The sequence below is a fragment of the Equus quagga genome, chromosome 1, assembly GCF_021613505.1.
Source record: "Equus quagga isolate Etosha38 chromosome 1, UCLA_HA_Equagga_1.0, whole genome shotgun sequence".
In the NCBI taxonomy this organism is placed as follows: Eukaryota; Metazoa; Chordata; class Mammalia; order Perissodactyla; family Equidae; genus Equus; species Equus quagga.
The window spans coordinates 123,184,812-123,209,235 of record NC_060267.1 but is presented as its reverse complement, the minus strand read 5'-3'; the positions used below and the strand labels follow the sequence as shown (position 1 = coordinate 123,209,235).

At 39.8% G+C, this 24,424-nt stretch overlaps 1 long non-coding RNA gene across 4 annotated transcripts in view; it reads left to right on the top strand.

Moving 5' to 3' along the window:
• The window catches only part of LOC124245141 (uncharacterized), a 372,527-nt gene that overhangs the window by 305,091 nt on the left and 43,012 nt on the right, over nt 1–24,424 (top strand). For 2 of the 4 annotated variants that reach the window (XR_006890193.1, XR_006890194.1), the window contains one exon: nt 9,591–10,929. The exons of the other annotated variants lie outside the window; for them this stretch is intronic. This is a non-coding gene — a long non-coding RNA (uncharacterized LOC124245141). Of the gene's footprint in view, nt 1–9,590; nt 10,930–24,424 lie in introns of those variants that run through there. 4 annotated transcript variants of the gene reach the window in all.

The window sequence follows — 24,424 nt, the reverse complement described above, 5'->3', positions numbered from 1 at the left end:
CCTACTAAAATGGATAAGGTGAAAAAAACCTGACATTACCAAGATTTGGCAAGGAAATAGATCTGAGAATGTTACACATTGGTGGTGGGAGTATAAAATGGTCTAAATAGCTTAGAACATAGTTTGGTAGTTTCCTATAAAGTTAAAGTTACCGTATAACCCATCACTTCATCTCCTAGGTATGAACCTAAAAATAATAAAAACAAATGTCTACACAGACTGCTTATATATGTGTATATAAATGTTCATTGATACATAGAATATGAATGAATCTCAAAAACATTTTGCTGAGTAAAAGTGGCCAAACACGAAAGAATACATATCACATGATTCCATTTGTATGAAGATCTAAAACAGGTAAATTTAGATTATATTGATAGAAATGTAATGACAGCTGGGGTTGGTTCGAGAGGTTGTCTCGGCAGGGGCAGAAAAGAGTATTTTAGTGTGTTGGAAATTTTCTTTCTTGACTTGGGTGATGGTTACCTGAGGATATGCATACATCAAAATTCATTGAACAGTACATTTAAAATGAGTACATTCATTCCGCTGTATGTAAATTATGCTTCAATAAATTTGATAATATATGTATATTTATACACTTATAGGGCAAAGTTATTATAGGTTTCTGCCTATACATCTTTTGTATCATATATGTTTTTGATATTTCTTTTTTATCAGATTTATGTTATGTCTCTCCTTTCTTACTCCTGGTAAGTTTCAGCCCCTGCCCCCATCACTGTGCATGACCAGCATAGACCAATACTGTAAGTGATAGCTATTGTCATATCTACAAATACCTTCAGTTATACAAAAAGAAAACTTCATAGACTGTTCCCAGTTAGGTGGCATACCCCTGAAAGGTTTATGGTATACCAACTGAGCCCCACAGATCTACAAACTTCTAGCTCATATTAATGCCACAATGCTTAAGCTAATTGTTCCTTATGCAGATCTTTAACGACTCTGCTTTTATTTTTTCCTTCTTCTAAGCACAACAAACTAAGGACGTTATCCTAAGTCTATGCTGCTGCATGCCATGCATTGGTGAAGGGAGGCAGGAAGAAGCTTGGAGTAAGATTCAACATGCTTTTCATGATCTGAAAGCCTCTTTGGACCAGAGATAACACAGACTGTGAATTTTGGTGCCAAAAACATCAGACTTTTGGTTTCAGCCCATGATTCAGAAGCTGAAAGTGTGTCAACTGGGTAATAGTATCCAGGAATAATTCAGTCCAATTGTCTTTGTAGAGCGATGGATAAAATGAATGTCAACGACATTAAACAGCCAGAAAACAAAAGTACGTTGTCAGCTAGGAACAATAAGAGAATCTTAACAGATGTGATTTATACCATTACTGTTGATGAAGTTAGTAACCTTTAGCAAGGAGACAGAATCAATAGCTGCCTGAGAGTTTGCAGCTGCAGAAATTTAAGTGGGAATTGACCAGGAAGTCAGGTGTAAGAAGTGCTAGCAGAATATTTAACCAGAAGAAAAAAATTTAAGGTTAATTATAAATAAGTGACCAAAAATGTGCTATTAGAGTAATGATTCCTTCAATTTTGTAGAAAAACTGGACTAATGTTTCTTAAAATAGCAAATTTAGAGAATTATACATTGATGGATTCATAGAAAGGACTTTTGGGTATTTAAACTGTGGCTTTGAAAGTGCAAAAGGGGAAAATATATTTTCGAAATTCAGTGCATGCACACCTATTTATCAGCGTACCGTCTATTTCTCTGCTTAGATTTTATGGTGTTATTGTTGAGTTGTTTATCATACAGGCTACTCAACTGGACCATGGTCCATTGATGTACAGAGTTAATCAGCAGACTAGATAAGTGATAAGGCCTCAGAGAAGAAGCACAGAGAGCTCAACTCCAGCACAATGAGCTGTTAAGACCCTCGGGAATGTATAACTGTTAAACAAAACAAGAAGGCCAGATTGCTCAGTGAATTCTATGGGATCTAATGGGAATTTCAGAGTAAATTTATTTTTAAGATGTGTAGGAAGCTTAATAATGCAAAGTGCTTTTTCTATTCCAAAGCAAATCATCTCTCCACATCTTTTCATTACCACTGATCAGTTTGCCTAAAGGATTAGGAAGGGAAAGGAGGTACTCCAAGTAAAATGGTCCTTCTTATCTTTAAATTTTGCACTTAAAACTCCTTTCAGGGTCCAGCCCCGTAGCCGAGTGGTTAAGTTTGCGTGCTCCGCTTTGGTGGCCCAGGGTTTCACCGGTTTGGATCCTGGACGTGGACATGGCACCACTCATCAGGCCATGTTGAGGTGGCGTCCCACATGCCACAACCACAAGGACCCACGACTAAAATATACAACTATGTATCGGGGGGATTTGGGGAGAAAAAGCAAAAAAAAAAACCTTTCACAGCCTCTTACAAATCTATATCCTCTCTGCTGTCACCACTTAAGTGAATCTTTTGGCTTCAGGAAATTTAGGGGTGTTTAAGATGCTCACTTTTTACAGTAGTAAAACATCTCTACAAACAAGCAAAAAGCTCACCAAAATTGGAAGATGCCGTCAAACTCAGAAAACGATCAGGTAATTTTGAGTAACTTCAGGGCTTCATGCAGCAAAAGATGTGTTTATATCCGCAAACATTCCATATCCCTGTTTCAAGATGTTTATTTAAAAAGTGATCGTAAGTAAACCTCGACTTTTTACAACTTTGTGATATTTATCCCCTTTCTTACCCTTAGCAAATATATCACCTTGATGTCAGAGAGTTAATAGTATCCTGCGCATTTTAAAAACTAGTGACTATTTCATTTTAGACTCAAGGTCCAAAGACAATTGGATCTACCTCTGAATAAGAGAGTAACATTCCATAGAAGGCTGGCTTGCTTTTCATTGTCTTATTCAGAAACCACGAATAAGACATTGCATTCAAACCAAATTAAGAATGACTTTTACGAAAGAGCATAACATTTTTAACAGTGGCCTTTTTGACTTAGGAAGCTTTGACTGAGGGTTTGAACGCTTTGTTAAGCACATTAGCTTTTTCTGTGGGACTACTCTATTGTTAGCTTCCTACATTTGTCCCAGTGATAATAGCAAGCACAAGGACAACTACTTTTTCCTCTGTTCAAGTCACCGTTCTAAGTCCTTTATGTAATGCCCTGAATTCTCTGAACAATCTTATGCATTAGTTATCATCATCTCCATTTTACAATTGAAGAAACTGAAGCACAAAGAATAATTAACTTGCCCGAGATCAAGAGCTTAGGAAGAGATGAAACAGGGGTTTCAGCTTTGCACAAACTAACGTTCCTAAATGTACAAGGAGCACAAAAGGAGCCCGTCCATGAAGCACCACCTGTGGATGTCCTTCAGCTGAAAATACCAGCCAGGTTGAAACAGCAAAAACCTAATCAACTGATGTCCGGTAGGGTCAATATGTTTCTATGTCCAACTGGAGAACTGAAAAGATCTCTCTTATAGTTAGTCTCTGTGAATTTGTGGTAAAGAAGGACCAAATTCCAAAAGCAGAGCAGGGTACCTTTTGAAATATAAGAAGGAAATTTTAGAATCACTTTCTAGTGGTACCTCTTATGGCTGAAAAGTGATCTCCGTTAGAAAGCGACTTTAAAAAAATCAGCAACAGTTTAACTGCAGCTTAGTAAATGGTCAAAGATGATGGATTTTCTGCTCTGTTAGTATGGAGCGGGGCGTGGTGAATGTTTGCTAAGCAGATTGGCACTTTACATGTGGCATGGCAGGTTAGGTTAGGAATTATGTCCTTTCTATAAATTTGGAAGCTGAGGCTCAAAATGTGTTTAAAGTCACGCAGCTACTAGGTGGTAATGTTGGGGACTCATCTCCTGGTCTATCTGGTGAAAAACACTCTCACTCTTTCCACTATCCTCTACTTTGAATCCCAAAACAGTAGCTCTAAACACAAATAAGAATAGATATCACTGTCCAAGATGAGTTTCAGTTGCCAGCTTATCTATTGAGATAGACATTTTGGCTTTGGAAAAGAAAATTACTGGTTAGTCTTTCACCTTCATTTCAATTTCTTCTCTTTCAGTTTATACATGAGATGATTACCTTAAAATTTTAATGTTTGCAAACTGATCAAATCTGATGATCTCAGATTAGCTATAGTATTTTCTGAACAAACAAGGGGTAGGAAGGGTGGGAAAATAACCCGACCTGGTTCTTGAGATCAGAGATGCTTAAAGGCATGTGTGAAAATCCCCCGGGGGAAAATATTCACTATTTTTTACCGTTTCAGCTCAGTTTCTGTTGCCTAATCATTTTCTTATCGCCAAAGATTGCATATTTACACAGGTGCTTCTCTGATTTAATTGTTTGGAAGCAGTCACTGGAAGCAAAGCTGTGTGACTCAGCTTTGGTGATGCGGTCCAGCTGGGGTCTGACAGGTAAATAATTACCACTAATCAAAGCCTCAGTGAATTCAGGTCCTTCAAAGTCAGATGTGGGGGAAGGGGGGTAGAGATTATAAATGAACTGTTAGGAATATCAGGAGAAATAAGAGCTGGGCAGTCTAGTGTTAGAGGCAAACAACAAAGAGAAGACTTAACAACAGTAAGACTCAGCGGATGCATGTGTTGTACTGCAAAGACCTCTAGCTGAGGCTCTGTTACTCCCCATTCAGCCATTGTTAGCTCCGTTACCTTAGGACCCTCTCCAGAAAACTGAGTCCAATGATGAGCCAGGTCCTTTTCAGTCCTCGCAGGCTATAATCTCATGATTCCATTACAGGGAATTCAGATTTCTTGACATGAAGAGAAAAAAAATTCTTTCTCTGTGTCAGTAAATATTGTTTAAAATAAAAATCAAGAATTAACACATTTTCTCGTTAAGAGCAAACCATATGCTCTGAGTGTTTATTACGTGAACAGACTTAGGTAGGAGGCTGTCCCTCCTCTGGGGCCACTGGATTTCAGCAGCGATTTCCATGGAGTTATTAGGAAGGATACCTTCCCCAAGGCCTGAGCCCCTCCATGATGTATTCATGAGCTTTGAGGACATTTGTTCAAAAGTCAGCCTGTAAGGCCATAGAAAGCCTTTCCGCCTCTCTTGCAGGCCATTTTTCAGCTTCCTGGTAATGAACAAAACAGGTCTGATAATTTTCAATAAGATGCTCAGGAAATGTGTGGTGCGAGATGCAGCTTTCAAGCAGTTGACACAGAAATCTAGTTCAATCAGTGTTCAGAGCCATGCCTGAAGACACCTTTTGTGTTTTGGGACCAGCCAGGATAGCTGTATCAGCCACAAGGCGATATTTTGACTGGTTTTCATCAATTTGACTCAGGTGGGGTTTTTTGTCTTTTGGTGTTTTTTTTTTTTTGTCTTTTTCTGCCTCTTGTAAAAGCATTTGGCTTCGAAGCAGGAAAAGAATTTTTTAGTTGTAACTGAAAGTACTCTCTTATTGTCTCTCATAAAATGTGGGTTGGAGGATCTACCTTATGGTTTGGCTCCTGGATAGAAGTAAGCAAGAGCCCAACAGCAGGAGAAAATATCAAATGACCACTTGAGTTTCTCTTCTTTAGTCTGAAATTGTGGTGTATACCCCTTGGCCCTGAGCACAATTCCCACTAGGGCCTTGAATGTGGGGGTCTGGGAGAAACACATGCTCTCTTTTGTCAAAATGAGTACCCCAAATATCACAACCCCAAAGAAAAATACCAACATCTTAATGAAATGGTTCTGACTGACTGAGGTCTTCTGAGATGCAATCCTGTGTGCTGACTCAGGGAAACTTAGGGCAACATGCTGAAAACATTTGCAGGCTTGGAAAATAACTGGTTTAATAAGTCAAGATGCTTTTAAGTTCCAAAAAAAATTACATAAAAACAAATAAACCTCCCTTTTCAAAAGTAATGTTGTGGGGTAAACTACTCCTGAAATGAAAAAACAAAGCTTGCGATCAAATGCAAATTCAGCTTTGTGAAACTCCTAAACAATTGACAAAGAACATCACCACCCCACATCCCCAGTGGACGAGTGGAAATATCTATTTCATGACTTCAAAATACTTAGATGAAAGTGAAATATCTAGTCAGTATCCCAGATGTATTTTCATCTGAGCGCCATATATCTCAGTACTCCCAAAGGGATTTTCCAAGTGTTCCATATTCCTGGATGATTTTATGATTTAAAAAAAATTTTGTATTGCTATGCAGCAGACACTAGGATACAGACCAAGGTTTCTTAACCTCGGCACTATTAATACTTTGGGCTGGATAATTCTTTGCTGAGGGGCTGTCTGCATTGTAGGATGTTTCAAAGCATGATTAGTCACTACTCATTAGATGCCAGTAGCACTCCTCCATTTGTGACAACCAAAAGTGTCTTCAGGCATTGCTAAATATCTCCTGTGGGTGCAAAATTGCCACCAGTTAAGAACACACTTTACTTACTTTTGCTAATTCAATCCCAAATACACCCTATAAAGTAGGTGCTGTTGATATCCTCCTATTTCTTCATTGTTTATAAATAATGAGAATGTGGCTTAGAGTCAATTAAATGATCTGTTCAATTTCATAGTCTAGTATGTGGCAAAGGAAAGACTTCAACTGGATCTGCAAAGTTTATACTCTATCCTAAGACATGAACCCCCAGGATTTGAGTTGAATGATACTTTAGGTACTTTCGCTGTAGCCTAAGATTTCTAAAACTACAGAAATAAATAAATCAACACTTTCTTGAAAGAGAGTCGCAAAATAACTGTGTTCGAATTTTCTCCCAATTCAAAGACATTCGTTGGAAGGCAGGGAATTACCACATAGTTAGCCATACCTGGATGTGGGTAGCTGAGACATATGTAATTACTTCCGTTTGCTCCTTAACATTTGTTGGTTATTTCAGTTACTTGAACAGATAGATTAAAGAGTCTGCCAGCTTCACCTCAAAGCAGACTGCCACAACACTGATTGGCAACAACTACATTGTGACAATGGAAAGAGAATGGAATTTGGGAGTTGGGCACACCTAGGATTTTCTGCTCATTAGCTCTGGGAATTTTGGGAAATTGAGTAACTTCCTTTAGCTGCTGATTCCTTATCTGAAGAAGAAGGATAATCATAACTATCTTGCAAGGTGGTTGTAAGAAGTTAACATGTGCAAAGCCCAGGACATAGAGTTTGGTATATAATAGATGGCAGCCATAATCATGATCCATTTAATGGTTGTGAGACATTAATGGAAATTTTTTATTTTCCCTGGGGAGTTGGTCAGGAATAGGGACTTGATAATATTTATTGAGTTTTACTGTATACCAAGCACTGTGCCAAGTGCTTTACCTGAATTATTTCATTTCATTCATGAAGTTCGTTGCCTACTGGTTATATTAGGTACCGCTTCTTTGGTTTGTTTACTTATCTGTCATCTGTCTCCTTCACTTACAGGAGAGCAAGGAGCATGTCTCTGTTATTCACTGTTGTAGCCCCAGTACCTCACACCCCAATCAATGCTTGTTGAATTAATAAATTAATGGCCTAGTGAAAGAAGAAAGATCCCCCTAGGAAGGATCTTTGACTCTCTTTTTCTACCACACACTGTTGATTCTTTCATGGCAGAATTTCTGGGATTCATCATTTCTCATCATTCCTACAGCCACGAGTCTGCTCCTTATCCTCACTGCCTTGAGTCTGAACTCTTGTGGCCACATCATAATTCTCATGTGGTTTCTAGCCTCTTCTCACTCCCACCCATGCTCCTCACTGCTGCCACAGGAATCTTCCTCATACATCCCCATCAATGAATTATTATCATTGACCAGGTCCAGGCCAGCATCTTCAACTCAAAATCAAAGACTTTCATGATTGATTCTAGCTTGCCCTAACCCATCTCATCTTCTACCATTTACTAATGTTATCATCTATTCTAGGGAAACCATTATCTGCTTGAACATTTTGGCACATGAACTTGAAGATCATCCTGCCACGTGTTTAGCATATAGTTTATTGAGTGCCTCCTTTGTATCAGGCACGATGTGTTATGTGTGCTACAACACAAAACGTGATTCCTGTCCTTTAGGGCTTAAAATGTAATTAAGGAGAAAACACCAAGACAATTGTAATACAATATCAATCAATTTGAAAAGAGTTGTAAAGAGTACCAGGTAGGCACCTGGAAGTTTCTGTTACCCACACTTGTAAGGTTAGAGAAAGCTTCCCAGGAAAGAGAGGATATAACCTGACATCTGACACCTGAAAGATGAAGAAAGCTTTGCTAGGAAAAATAGTTTAGAGAGAATAGCATGTGCTAACCCTCCAGAAGGAGCAATATGGCTCATTTGATGAACTGAAAATAGTTGAGAATATCTGGAGAGCAGAGTGCAAAGAAGGTAGAGGAGAGGGGAGGAATGAGAAATGGTTGGAGAGGTGAGTGGTAATCCCAGATATGGGCTTGTAAGCCATTTCAACCCCACTCTCAAAACAATGGGGAATCACAAAGGAATTTTAAGTAGGTTAATTGAAATGTTACTATTTGAGACTTTAAAAGGGGATGGCACTGCCAGGGGCACTTAAATCAAATGAGATACTTTCTTCCTTATCCTTATAAAATATAGCCTCATAAAGCAAGTCCATTTCCTGGCAGGAAAAGGGAATGTCAACTACAGTGTAGCAAAATGGTTTTTGTCCCAGGAGTCTGGAAGAGATCTGAAAAGCCTACGTTCAGGTCTTTTCTGGGCTCTGTCAACAACTTCGGTGCTTCTCTGTGCCTCAGTTTCCTTGTCTGTCAAAGGATAGGAATTAACTGACTATATGATCTCCTAGGCCTCTCAGCTCCTTCCTCCTCTGAATCCTGGCCTCTTCAGATGGCCATTTTAAAGCCAAAAATTTGCTGAAAAGAACCTTCTGAGGAGCTCGTTAAAATCGTAGAAGCCCACACCTCATCCTCTGAAATGGAGATACTGCAGGTGTAAGGTGGGAGGGGGAATTTTTTTTAAAGTGCTCCAAATGAATCACGTATACTGATCCTTAGGCCAAACTTTTGAGAAACCCTGTGATAGAAGGATGAGTCCCTTCTTTTAAACAGAAAAGAGGCCTGGGGAGGCCCACTCTCTCAGGAATTGGCCCCTGAATAGCTAATCAAAAGGAGCCCCCAGTACCCAATTATACCTGCAGAATGTAGAAGCCAAATTAGAATAGATCATCTCATAGAACTGAAATGGACAGAGTAAATATCACCCCTTATTGATTTCGTGCTGTATGCCCTGCCATGTGCCAGGTACTTGACACCCATCATCTCCTCCAATTGTCACAACCAGACGGACAGCATCGCCAGGTTCTAACGTTAAGGGGCTTAAACATGGAGAAGGAGGCCAGTGGCATTTGTGGGTGAAAAGGAAGCATCGCCGAAGGGGACAGACTTTGGTTATCTTTTCTGGTTTCCCTTCATCTGGTCATTATGTTTCAACCACGTGTTGGACAGATTTACCCTTTGCTTTAGTGCTGCTTCCTCAACATCTTTTCATTTTAAGCGAAACAACATCTTGTCAATATATTACCGTAATATATGATTGAAAATATGCCACTCTTTGAGAATGTGCTCAAGGGAATCAATTTCCCATCTCCTTCTTGCCTTCCAGATATGCCATGAAGTAGGCAAGATAAACTAAATGCGTCAAAGAATTCACCTATGGAAATCTTTGCAAGAAATAATCCATCAACCTGTGCGATAGTCAGGCTCTTAAAGCCAGGGTGACTCGCTGCATACAAAACCACAACTAATGTTGAATTCAAATCAGCCTAATACCAGGTACTCTCAAACAATGAAAGAAATGGAAGATAAGGAGAATTTGATTCAGAATTAACTGAGGAAATAGATGTTCTCGTATTAAGAACTGTTCCTCGTTATCACCATCAAAATATTCTTGTCATCAAGGAAGATGACACAGGAGCCTGAATAGGATTGATATATGAAGCTTTAAAGCAACATTTGCCTTGATTTTTAGTTTAAGGTCACTATGCCTCTTTCTGCTGCAAAGATTAGTTTCTAGAGGGAACTTATTCATCAATGTCCAGTACCAATTACATTGCCAGTGTAACCCCCATGGAGAAGAAGAAAGCTCCTATCTGAAATGATAAGGTGGCCTACTGAGGCAAAAGGGACTCAGAGACAGACAAACCTGGATTGAAATCCTTGCTCCACCACTTTCTAGCCGTGTGTCTTTGGCAGGTTGAGAAACTTCTTGGAGCCTGGAGCCTGGAGCCTGAGCTTCCTCATTTATAATGGGAATAATAACCAGTACTCTGAAGATGTACCGTAAAAATGAGAGGTAACATGTAATATGCCTAGGACACAGCTTGATAAGAGAAGGCATTCCACAGACAATAACCATGATAATTGAGGGGCATTCGAGCGAATTGGTTTTCTTGAGCTGAATCACAAACGCCACCATTCCCTCAAGACACGGGTCTGTTAAAAGTGAGTTTATGAACCTGCAAAGCTGTGCATTCTTTTACAGACACCCCTGAGACTCAGCCAAAAATAGGCTGCCACTTTCAAGAATCTCCACTGTAGTACAAAGCCTTCCTTAGAGTTTAGTAGCAGGCATTGTTCTAAGCAGGAATTTTCAACATTCTTATTGCCCAAAACCCCATGACACTGTGTTTCAAGACTCTTGTATATCAAACAGATAATACTTATTAAATAATAAACTTATTTTCCCACTCTTTATTACTTTAAGGCATAAATAATTTTCTCACATAGGTTTTGAATTGACATCATTCATTCATCAATAAGTATCTGTGGACTACAATGTGTTACATGCTGGGATTACAGTGCTGGCCAGGACTTGATCCTTGCTCACAGTTTGATGAGGAGACACACAAGTAAAGGACTGAAGAATGGCGAGAGATAGTCAAGGAAGAAGACATAGGAAGAATGCTTTGGGTAAAGGGAACAACACATGCAAGGCTTCAAGGTGAGAAATCAAGGTGAACTCCATAAAGGGAAGATTTGGAGTATGGCTGAATGTGACCGTCGCAGTGTATTTAGTCCTACAATGCCTCATATTGGTCAAGTATTTGATTTCAGTTAGACTTATTGCACATTTCCTCCAGATCACTGGTACTTTCACAGACCCCGAAGAATTTCTAGAATCCCAACTGAGAATAATAAAGGGCTTTATGCCAAACGAATCCAAGCTAAGTTCCCAATTCCACAGTTGATGTCTACACAAACTGGAGGAGGCCACATATCGTCTTTGAGCCTCAATTTGAACATCTATGAGTGGAAGAATAATAGCTACCTTGTTGAGTAGTTGTGACCATTAAATATAATGATGATTCAATTAAAGTACCTGATGTACCCCCTGACACATGGTAGGCGCTCAGTAAATCACAACCATTAGCCATCACTGACAGCTGAAATCTGTACATTTCCAACTGGCAAACACTGATAAATTGCCTGTGGTCAAAAACAAGGTATATCAAATTTACAGTTTTATGTTTTGGAGACCAAAATCTCTCATTGATAACAATCATACAATGATAATACTCCTTACTATTGAGTACTTACTCTGGGCCAGACATTGTGGGAAGTATTTATCTTAAATTCTTAATGAACACTTACAACCATCCTACGAGGTCATTTGAATTTCATGAAACACTGTTCCCATTTTCTACAAAAGAATAGAAAAAAGTTCATGAACTCAAATATATGTTGACATTTTGGATTAAACAAAGTTAAACAGGTTTATTTCCTTCAGAACTTCTCAGGAACTTTAATCTGACAATATGCATTATCAAATCCAAGATAGAGGAAAAGAGTCTAAAGTGTTTTCCAAATGTGTTTGACCATTAAATCCCTTTTTGGTAGGATGTATATTAAAATACCTTTTAAACCATACTTTGTGAAAGGCTAAAATAAGAATTATCAGCTCTGGGTCTCAGAGAAGTTAAGTAATTTGCCTGATGCCACACAATTAGCAAGCAGGATGTGCTATGATTTGAAACCAGATCTTTCCAACTCCAAAAACCACACTCTCAACCACAGAACAATTATTTTCAACATTGCCCCAATTCTTATAAACTGTTTAGGCTGCAAAAACCTGGGCTGCTGTTCTTAGCTCTCACAATTCTGGGTAGAATGGCCTCCTAAACAGGGCCACAGAAAACCTTAGGGTATCAAGTCAGGAGTCTGAGAGGATGGCAGTCAGCCCCTCTGCTGGGAAAAGGCAAAAAAGGACCCCAGGACCAATTCTTTCCTGCTGTGGAGAGTTGCTAAGCTCTGGACACAGAGCTCAGCTGGACATCTACCTTTTTGCTTCCAATAGTACCCCGGGTACTTCCCCCATGTCTCAGGACTCATGCCCCACCTACATGGCCCGATTCTTCTCCACACCTCTCCCTATTTTCATGGTGCTTAGTGACTGGTCACAGCTGGCCATTCCTTCGGCAAAGGCAACCGCAGCCCACCGCTGAGCATATTGCTCAATAACTCACTTAGCCCAAACCTAATAATCCCTCCACAAAACTCAGAGAATATGAAAAAGAATTACCCCATCCAGTTCCCTTGGCATTATGGGAACAGATGAGACTTTCATTGACTCCAGCAGTCCATGTGTTTGAAGGTCAAACAACACCTGGGTATTTCTTTGAAATAAACTAATTGAGCCAGGATGATTTAGAGTCAGTCTTGCTGAAAGCTCACTGGATCGCCAATGGTAAGGCAGGACCTGCTTTTGAAAACGCTGGATCCTCCAACCCCAGCTTTGTCAAATGGCAATGAATATTTGATGCTGTTCGAAGATTAAGACCTAGGCCAAACTGAGTAAAGAGAAAAAGAAAAGACTGCTTTCAAACTGCTGTGAAAAGGAGCCTTGGCCCCAGGTGTTCAGGGTGGTAAAGAAATCAGAGCCAGCCAAAGGAAAATCAGGCAGAGGGCCTAAAAAGAAAGAGTTCTCAGCCACCAGTGTGCATATAAAGCACCTGGGAAACATGTTAACAATGCAGCCTTCCCAGCTGGCTTTTCCCCTTTGTTTCCTCTTTAGCTGGTTTTCATGGAAACTCTGTTTATAAGAACAACACAGAATTAACACGTACAAAGACCAGTTTGATTCAGAATGGGAGAAAAACATAGACTTCACTTATTTGGTTTGCATCCCATGCCACCATGTACACCAGTTGGTTGGACTGGTTTGTGCCCAGGCAGCTTCTACCCGAGAGCCAAAGGTGGCCTTAGGGATGGAAAACTCCCTCCCTGCTTTGGCTTGGCCTCCCGGGTTCACAGACACGTAGGACCTGGTACTTCTCTGTAGCATTTATTGGCATTGTGGTGAAATATTTCCCCACTGGATTGTTAATATCTTTTTTCCCACTAGACTATCAATTCCATGAGGGTCACACCCCTTCTGGTCACTATCACATCCTTGGGACCTAGCACAGAACATTCAGGTCCTCCCTTATTATTTGCTGAGTAAATAAATGAATGACATTAGAAACCAATGACAAGGCTAATAAGAATTTTCTGGAGCCAATATATTTGGAGAAGAATAATTTTTGGAAAAAAATTGAGACATTCCACAGGCATTGATTTTCATCTTATAATTAAAAAATGTACATTTTTGTCAAGAATTATGCTGTTTGGTTTTAGCCATGGTCAATCATTTTGACTGAGGGAGATTTTGGAAACTGGAATAATGATAATAACAGTGGAGTCATAATAATAATGATGGTCAAAGCTAACATTTATCAAGGACTTGTATGCCTTGGCCCTATGCTAGGTTTTGTCCATGTATTAGCTCATTTAATTGTCTCAACAAACCCATGAGGTAGGTATCCCATTTTATAGAGTGAGGGGACCGGGAGCTGACCATGAGAATTCCAGTGGGTCTGTAAGGAAAAGTTCATTCATTTGTGCATTCAGTCATTCAGCGAATATCTGAGCATGGCTCTATTCTAGTACTAAACACTGCAGACAGTAACAAGCAAAAACACACACTGTCCCAATTCTTTGGGAGTTTATAGTTTAGTAGAGGAGACAGATGTCAATCAATAACCATACGAATAAGAAAAAAATACAACTGTTTTAATCACTACGAAGGAGATTATGATCTATGGCATTAGGGGGAATTAGTTGTAGTCGGCTTTCTTGAGCTAAGACCTGAAGGAAGAATAGACATTAACCAGGGAAGGAGGAGAGGGGAAAGCTTTCAAGAAAGAGAGAAGAGCTGTTCAAAGGCCCTGTGGTAAAAGAAACATGATGCTGCATGAGGGAATGAAAGAAAGCTATAGGAGGTTAGAATGGTGAGAGCAAGAGGCCATATATCAACAGAAAGGTAGGTGGGCTCTGGAGCAGTAGTTTTCAAATGTGAGTATGCACATTAGAATCATCTGGAGGACTTGCTATAACAATCTGCTGGACTCCGTCCCCAAAGTTTCCAATTTATTAGATTTGGGGTGGAGTCCAAGACATCGCATTTTAAACGACACACCTGGGTGATGCTGATGCATTCTGAGATGACACTTTGAGAACCACTGCCCTAGACTATACAGCACTTGGTAGGCCAGAGTTTCAGGATTTCTGATTCTGTCCTAAGGAGAATAGAAAAGTACTGAAGGATCCTAACCATGGGGATGACATGACTCAATTTATATTTTCAAAAATGAAGTCACTCCAGACACAGAGTAAAGACTGTATGTAGGGAGGCTAGTGTGGATGCAGGTAGACCAATCAGAAGGTAAGTTGCAGCCATTCAGAAAAGAGATAATTGTGTCTTGGACTACAGTGATGACAGTGGAGACAGAGAGAAGTGGACGGATTTGAGAGAGATTCAGGAGGGTGATGAATATGAGGACTATGGGAGAGAATTGTTCCTTGGCTTCTGCTTCAGCAATTAGACAGTGATGCCCTTCACTGAGAGAAACCCTGGAAGAGGACCAGGCCTGGAGGAGAAGATCATGAGCTCAGTCTTGGCCTTGCTGAGTGTAAGGTACCTTTGAGGCATTCAAAAGATGGCAAGTAGACAGTTGATATATGGGTCTGGAGTTAAGTGGTGAGATCAAGACTAGAGATAAAAATTGTGAGTCATCTGAGAATATGCGTGATATGAAACCAGGGGGGTGGATGAGATCACCAGGGAGGGAAATTACAATAAGAGGAGCAGAGGGCCTCCGGGCTCCAACATTTAATGGCTCTGTGTAGAAGAAGATGAGCCGACAAAGGAAAGAGACAAGGAGTAATAGGACAAAAATCAGAGAGAATTGTGCCCTGAAGCCAGGAAAGGGCCGCAGGAGTAGGCAATACTGCAAGTGCTGCTCAGAAGTTCACTAAGATGAGGACTGAGGAATGTCCATTGAATTTAAGAAGGTGGAGCTGACCATGACGAGAACTAATTTGGCAAAGGGAAAGAGGACAGATGGGTAGTAGGCTATAGCTGAAGTTCAGGAGAGAGAGTGTTTCATTCCCAACCTTCATTTGGCAATATTTTCAATCTCCTCCCTCTCCAGTTATAGCCCAAACCTATTATTTCCCTTCCCCCTTTCTGCCAACTGAATCAAGTTACCTCTTTTCTTTTTTACCTCTTATTTTCTCTTCCTACCTCTCCAATTTGACTTCCAGTCCCATTACATTTTTATTAAATACTATGTCCACTTTTTATTTGTTGTATCAACTCATAGAATAATTGCAAAAATTTACCTGCTCTTAACAAGAAAGATCCCATCTTCTGTTTTTCATTAAAGGATATCTCAGGAATGCAAGGCCCTGGGTCCCATTCTTATTTCTCTCATTGGCCAGTTGCCTTTGGAGAATGGACAATCGTGGGGAGATTTGCTGGGTGGGCCAGTGGAAGGTAAAAGCAATGTAGAGTTAAAGATCACAGAAGTCCTTTACTTTTGTGAGGAGTCTATCTGAATGTCTGTGAGAAAAAAAAAAAATTTTCTGGCCCAAATCACTCCCAGTTCAATAGAACTTAGAGCTTGGGATTCAGAGCCACTTAGGTTAGGATGCAAACCTTGGCTCTGCGTCTTACCAACTGTGTAACCTTGCACAAGATGCTCAGCCTCTCTGAGACTCATTTTTTCATCATGGAGATAATAAGCTTAAGGATATATATCTTAAAATATGGTTGTAGAGGATTAAGTGTTTGGCACAGTGCCTAACTCATGTTAAGCAATTAACACATTGTGATGGTGACTGTAGCGGCCCAAGCAAACACAGAGAAAGATGAAAAGCAACCCTACAAGATGGTATTATTTTCTGAAAGTTTCCTTAAATCCCAAGTATTTATTTGGGCTTTTCTAGACTAGCCCCTTTAAAAAACTTTTAAATACATTACACTTTTAAATTCATTCACTATGGATTGTGCCTTCTTCGATCAATTTTATATTCTTCCAAAAAAAAGAGCTTGTTGAAGTTGCTTTTTAAAATTAAATACTCCCAAGTTTTTACTGTTTAGCTTCTATTTAAATAAAAACAAGTAATGAGGTGGGTTATAAATCAAGGGGAAAATATATTAATTGAACTGGATGGTTTTGTTTAGGGTTATGCAGATAAAACAAACATTTTTTTTAAAAAAAGTATGGCCTAATACATTTCCCTAGGGAAAAGAACCACAGCAGACAATGAAATGTATACCATTCATTCATTCATTCATTCAACAAATCAGTTCTGAACATTTACTTGGTAAAAGGCCCTGGGCTAGGATCAAGACCAAAAGAACCAGATTTTGTTGTTGTTTTTAAATTTCCATCCTGCCAGATACAGCTTTGACTCATTGTTTAAAGTAGAAATAGAGTCAACAGATTGGATGCCAAAGGGAAGCAAAGAGGTGTGATTTACCCATGGATTTTCTACAACTTGGACAAGAAAACCATTAAATTACTGCATTGAGCTTTCTACCTCAAGATCATTAGCTACCTATTGCCAAGTTAACAGCAACAGAAATGTCATTCAGAAAAATTTCTCTATTTAGTAGCATCACTAATCAACTTATGTGAATAAAAATAGTAACAATGGTAATGAAGATGATGATGATGGTGATGGTGATGACGATGATGATGGAAACCTTTACCTTTAGTGTTTGAAAGAAGTGTACATGCATTTACCTGTGTTACCTCTTTTACCCTGGTAAAAACCTCTTGGAGGGGACACTATTATTAACTCCACTTTATAGACAAGGAAACTGAAGCTAGGATGGGTTAAGAAATTTGTCTAAGTTCACAAAGCTGAAGTGGCAGAACTGAGATCTAAAACCATGTACTCCATGGTCTAAATCTCCTTTTAAAATTAACTTGCTCTTGGGTCTAAAACTAAAAAAACTTCTAGTTCTGGATTCTAAATATTCTACATCCTTATTTACCCTGGCCATTGACTCTTTGAAGCTCATAATGGTCCTCACAAATCAAGTGTGAAACTCCCTTTTCTCCCCCTAGCACCTTTTTCTTTATTTTGAGCTGCTCTGCAAAGCAGCATGGGTACTCAGCTCATTTTTCATCTTCCAAAGCTAGTCTTCCCTACCACCTCTATAAGCAGGGGAGCCCCATCTAATTGGCCCTTGAGAGCTCTGTGCAAATTAATCACTCTGAATCCCGAAGCTCAGCAAACTTTCTCATTCTAACCCAAGTGTAACAACTATTTCTGGTACCAAAGGAATGCTTTCATGCATTACCCTGAAGACCTTTGAGAATAGCCAAAAGGAAATGGCAGGACTGTTCTTAACTGTAAGGTCATCTAGTGCTGGTGGCGTGGGGACCTAAGGAAAAGGGATATTCTATCCTTGGGGTAAGATTTTCTAGCTATAAACTCGTTTTATTGTATTTATTGTTTTTTCAAGGACTCATCTCCCTAAGGAACATTTTTTGACTTTCATGGGTCATTTGGAATTTTCACTGAGACACAACCCTAGTGAGTTAAGCTTCAGATTCCTGCACTGTTCAGGGGGTTACTTTCTTATCATATATATACATTTTTAAAAAATATTTTATTGAGATCACATTGGTTTATAACATTGTCTAAATTTCAGGTATATATCATTATATTTCAGCTTCTGTATAGACTACATCATGTTCACCACCAAAAGTCTTGTTTCCATCCATCACCGTACATACGTGCCTCTTTACCCCTTTTGCCCTCCTCCCACCCCCTTCCCCTCTGGTAACCACCAATCTATTCATACATAAGATCTAGTCATTTCATGCTAAGGGCCTGTGCACTTTATGAAGTTCTGAAGCACAAAGATCCTACTTTCCATTCAGCATAAGTTGTTGTGTCTTTAAAACAAAGATATTCTTGGTTTCCATTTGAATAAACTATTTGGAGCACTTATTATATGCCAGCCTCTTTGCTGAAAGGTCATATATACCATTCCTTTTATAATCCTCGCAAGAACTCTTGGACATGAGAATTATTATTATTCTCATTTTATTGCTGAGAACATGGTTAAATAACTTGCTTAAAATGTTGACAATTTTTGAAGCTAGGTGATGGGTACATGAGAGTTTATTGTACTATTTTCTCTAATTTTATATATGTTTTAAATTTTTTATAATACAATGTCCTTGCTGTTGCTTTTACATTAACTTCCCCAAAGGCACCAGACTCACGAGTAGAGCCTGTGGTTTCAAACCCAAGTCTATTACCCTGCAAAGCCGAAGCTCTTAAACATGACCATCCTGTTGACTATCGGCCACTTGACAATGTTAGCCAACATCAAGCTGATGCCAAAACAACTTCCTAGAAAACCAAAAGCCAAAACAAAACAGGTCAGCCCATTTAATGTACTCAGCCACAGGCAACCATCCTAAACTGATTCTTGGATTGAAATTCCTGAGTGTATCACATTACAAAAAGCATTTCCTAGGTGAAAATGGCTGAGTGTTTTCTCAGACCAATCAAAGCTGCCTGCTCACCATAAATATGCTTTATTTATTTGTTTATTTATTTAGCATGCCATTTGTGGTATAAACAACCCCCTCTTAATGGGTATTGCAGACCCAAGAACAGCAAATATGGCATCTGGCTGCACTCCCAGCAGAAAATGAGCACCATATTTGCCATTTCCTGGTTATTTAGCCCTCAAGAGACAAACTCATCTCAAATAATGACCGGGGGATCTTTCAGACTGGGTCTAGATGATCCTTTTATTAAACACCCAGCAGCTATACATAGCTCATATTTCCATAACCAATCACTATTGATTTTATGGCTTCATTCTTTTGTTTCTTAAAGTGGTGTATAAAAATATGTTTGTTTGCTTAGTGAAAGCAGTAAGTTTATTTTCTCCTGGTAGATTTCTGTAAGCCCCCGCAATACATCTGTCATCCTCAGATATTGGGAAACCAGGCCTAGGATTCACCCTGGCACCAATTCTCCAAGAACATTCATGAGCAACTTTTAGCTCCGACTGTTAGAGACTTTATCCCCAGGCCTTGCCATTTCATTATGTCCTTGAGGAAACATGAGATTTTGCCCTCTTGCCAAAGTTTGGTTTAAGTGGACCTCAGACTTGCCTGAGGGATGGTTTCTGGAGAAGCACGGAGTTCTGGGAAGCATCAACCACGTGTCAGGGGTTGGGGGAAGCATTATTCAGTTTGTAAAAAAAGAAAAAGAGACTCTGTAGAGCTTAAGAAGATAAACGGAAAAAAAAAAAGACTTGGGTTGCGTTCTTATCAGTAAAATGGCTTATTCAGACAAATCTTCTCAGTGGAGACCCCACTGATGCTGTGGTTTCTGAACACGAGGGAAACGTTTTGAGCCACTGACAATGCTGATAAAGCAGTCATACAACAGCCGTTTTCATGGCCAAATCTGTTGTTTCGTAAATATTTATATCAGATATAAGTTATTTAAATATTGCAAAATATATTAAAAGGCCTATCTACCTCTTATTAAAATAGATGACTGAAAATTGATATATTTCAGTAAATATTCTCTTGGCAATAGGGAGGGAAGATCAAAAGTTGAACAAAGGTTCTCTCCACTCCATACCCATCCCAGCCCCTGCCCCGACTCCCAGGGAATTTAAGCAAACGTGTCCTTGGAATTCTCAGGCTTGATGTCTTAATCCAGGAGTTTTTATGCTTATCAAACCTACATCCCCTTTCTATTACAAATATTTGATAACATAACCAACTTACACGCACAATTTGAAAAATATTAACATGATGACCACACTGTAATATAGAGGAGAAATAAAATTAATTTACAATAAAATAACATTTTAAAATATAAGTTTCAGGCCTGATTATACTAAAAGATATACTAATGCTTGGTCCACTTTTAGCAAATCACTTTGGATTTAAGAAAAGTTAAAAGTACTCACAGAATGTGTCCATTCTTTTCCTTTCCGTTTCACATTTTGAAATGAGAACTAAATAAGTACATCCAGGTATGCATGCATAGAATTACCATGAGTACAACAGCTATAAACTCAAACTGATACTCAATCCCAAATTTTCACAAGTGGTATTGTCATCGGTGATACGATTTTCTGAAACGGTGAATAATGCTTGGTAAAACACTGAGAGTAATCAATTATAACTTACCCTCTGTAGTTGCATTCCTGGAAAATGTAATGATATCAGACCATTATCTATCTGTCTATCCAGCATCACCTATCTAGTCTAGGTTCTACATAAGATAATCATATGGGTTTTTCAACCAAATCAATGTCCAGCAGAATATTTGAAAGTCATACAGGACTCAGGAGAGTTTCCTATTTTGTGTATTCATCTCACACATTACAGGATGCCTAGCACTCCCAGACTCCATCCACTAATTGCCAGTAACATCTGCCTAATTATGACAACCTAAATCATCACCGTAGATTTTCCAAAATGCCTCCTGGTGGTAGTTCTCCCTTTGAGAACCAATGTCTAACGGAAACACCAATGCTTTGCTGAGCAATTTGTACTATGGTTCCCACAAGGGATGCCCTATCCTCACCTTCCTAGATAGATCCTTCATCGCTTTTAGAGCTCAATAAATTCATTCCCTCACCTCTGACCTGGCATGCCACTAACCCTTCTAGCTGGACCAGATCTTGCCGATCTCTGAATTCCCATTACACTGATTATTTCTGGTGTTCACATCAACAAGTATTATCAGCTAGCCCATGCTGATACTTGAAAGTTTCATATGAACATGTCTTATTCCTCCAGAATAACTGTAAATTCCTTAAAAGCAGTCTTTTCAGTATTTCTATTAACATAGTTCTGTAGAGGCACTTGTGGAATGAGGTTGAGTTAATAAGCTAAAAGTCTGGGCAAGTGGGTTTTATACTTTCGGATTTGTGAAAATGCAAATTGGGAGCAATCCAGACTCTAACTCAATCTTCCAAGTCATTATTCCACCTGGATGTTATTCCCATAGTACAAATTCACTCTGATCCCAATTCGTGGTGCCTGACACTCTGACTCATACTCATTTTGAACTTATTTCCATGAGTCTCAGAAACCCATCCAACTACCTTCTCTAACCCAATATATCTCAAACTGTGGTCTGTGAACACTACCTGTGTCAGAATCAACTTGAGATACTTGTTAAAAACAAAACAAAATAAAACAAACAAAACAGTACTGGGTGTCGTCCCCTAGAATCTACATTTTGAGAAACACTGCTCTGTGTAATATACTTCCATTCAGTTAAGCTAATTCCTTCATCATGAAATCATTCATCCATGCTTTTTGAATGTGAACAGGGCTTTTACATTAAAGAGAGAATTCGGTCAAAATGGTAAGGCAGCCTCTCAGTCCTACCTTAAAATCCTACAGACTACAAATCTAATGAAAACCCAAGGTCAAGGAGTGGAATCATTTTGGCAGTTGACTTTTAGTGATACTGTCTAATTTATTTCAGGGTTTCAGCATTTGGCATTTTCTCATTCCGTCAATATTTTCCTGATGTGATGCATTATTTTGCTAATCAAAACCTCTATTTCATTCCCCGATATACTCAAATATATATGTTTGAGAAAAATAAATTCACACTAAAAGTCCTTCAGGAGACAATTTCCTAGAGAGAAAAATCAAGAATGGGTAATTCCTTGCAATGCATTTCTTCCGCTGGATTTGAGACTCCAGGAGGGCAATGACCGTCTATTCTGTTTACCCCTGTCCCCTCTTTCCTTGCTTGGGCCTGGCACATATTGGACAATTTATAATTTATAAGAATGAATGAATGAAACAGTCATATAAAAATATACTGACTGAAACACTCGACACTAATGACAAGTGGTCATTCATTCATTTCATAACTATTTGTACATTTCCTACTGTGTGGATTTAGCTCTGTGAGACCACTGCTGCTGCTTGCAAGAAGTTAACCTTCCTGTAATCTTAACAGCTACATTTATGGAGTATTTCCTCTGTGTCAGGTGCTGTGTTGAGTGTTTCACAGATATTATCTCATTTAGGCCTTATCAACCCCAAGGAGGCAAGTACTACTCTTCCTATTTTATAAGAAAACTAAAGTTTAGAGAAGTGAAGCATCTTTATACTTACAAGCAGAAGAAGCAGAATTCCAACCCAGATCTGTCTGCCTCCAAAGTCTGTGCTCTTACTCACACCACCCTTCTGTTCCAAGTTGGGGTGATATAAGATATGGGTACAATAAAAGCCAATGATCAGAGAGCTGGAGATCAGAGGGATGAACAGGATGAAGTGTGAAGGAGCTAACAATAACTGTGGAAGGGATGAGTTCAGAGCCAGAAGTGATGAAAGAAGGTGGCAATGGAGGTGTGGTGTTGAGATCACTCTTGGAAGGAGAGTGGGATGTATCAAATAAGAGAGGGTATGCTGGTGATGGAGACCAAGCAGGAGGCAGTACTGTGCCCCATAAACAAACAGGTAGGGGTGGAAACCCCTGGGGAGGAAACAGAGTATATGATTCAAGAGCTTGTAGGAGATTCAGCTGGAAGCAAACACCACAGGGGAGCCCAAGCAGCAGCCTGAATGATGACTCGTGAGTTTCCTTCAAACAACTCTCGTGCATCTCAAGCAAGCCTGTCTCCTTTTTTTCTAGCTCAGCTGACCAAACCCTGTGAGTCATGCCCTGGCTTCTCGAATCTGTTCTTGGCCAGTTGTCTGCAGCTACCCAAAATGAGGGCAGATGAAAGATGAAATTACCTATCTGAGTTTCACTGTAGGCTCGGCCAACTGCGATCATTGATTGGGAAATCTCTGGAATTCAGGCTCAGTTTGGAGAGTCACCAAGAAGTGGATTACAGCTACAGAGGGTTTACAGCCACAGAGAAGCGGATTATAGCTACAGAGCCCACCCCAGCACCATGGGCAGAAACAGCAGGATTTAAGGCCATGCTAATAGAGGACTACCCTCTAGGTGAGCTGTGAAACATTCACCTCGTGGTCCCTGTCCCTTCCCTGAGTCTAGAGAGCCACTGTTGCCATTTCTTCTCCTTGCCACCTCCCCATGAAGACGTGGCCTCCAGCCTCCTTCCTCAGGCCTGTTTGTTTGAGAAACAAGAGTAGGAGCCTTAGTTCTTATGTTCAGAGTGTGTAGGAGTGTGCACCTCTGTCAAACTCGGTGCAACAAGGTGAATCCCTCACTCACCAAGAAGTGATACTTGTCTTCTAGTAAAAACCTCCAAACCAAATTTAACACGATATGAAATGTTAAATACTTAGGGAAAAGTCATCAAACCTATATGTCAGGCCCAGTACTAGATATTTTCTGCAGAACCGTCTTGTGTAATGATGATCACAACCCTATGAGGCCGGCTCTATGATCATCCCTGTTTACCGATGAGAAAACTGAGGCAGAGCAAGGATAAATACAGTCAGTTCTGCTATAATGCTGGTTTGGTCCAACATAATTGATACGTTAGGGAACAATTTGAGCCTAAGGTGAATTTGTGATTTTCATGTTTGTTTATGCTCAATTGTCACTGCAAGAAACACTGAGTGTGGGGCCGCCCCGTGGCCGAGTGGTTAAGTTTGCGTACTCTGCTGCGATGGCCCAGGGTTTCACTGCCTTGGATCCTGGATGGAGACCTAGCACCACTTATAAAGCCATGCTGAGGTGGCACCCCACACAGCACAACCAGAAGGACCACAACTAGAACATGCAACTATGCACTGGGGGGCTGTGGGGAGAATAAGGGAAAAAAAAGGATTGGCAACAGATGTTAGCTCAGGTGCCAATGTTTAAAAAAAAAAAAGAAACACTGGGTGAATGCAGAAACTGCTCAGCTGAATGGGCTGCATGGAAATACGCAAGACATACACCTGTGCACACCTCAGACATCCATCATCCACCTCAGTTCACCACCGGTGTGAGGAGCCACACCACCCACATCGGATGCTACAACTTGCTGTCCCATTTCAGATGACCCTGCTTCCACCAAGTCACAATGGCTCATAAGCTGCAGCTCTTCCAACACCCATTTCCATAAGCAATGCCAGGTCTTTTTCAAGGCAAAGCACAGTATTTCTTGTCATATTTATGTATTTCCAAGCT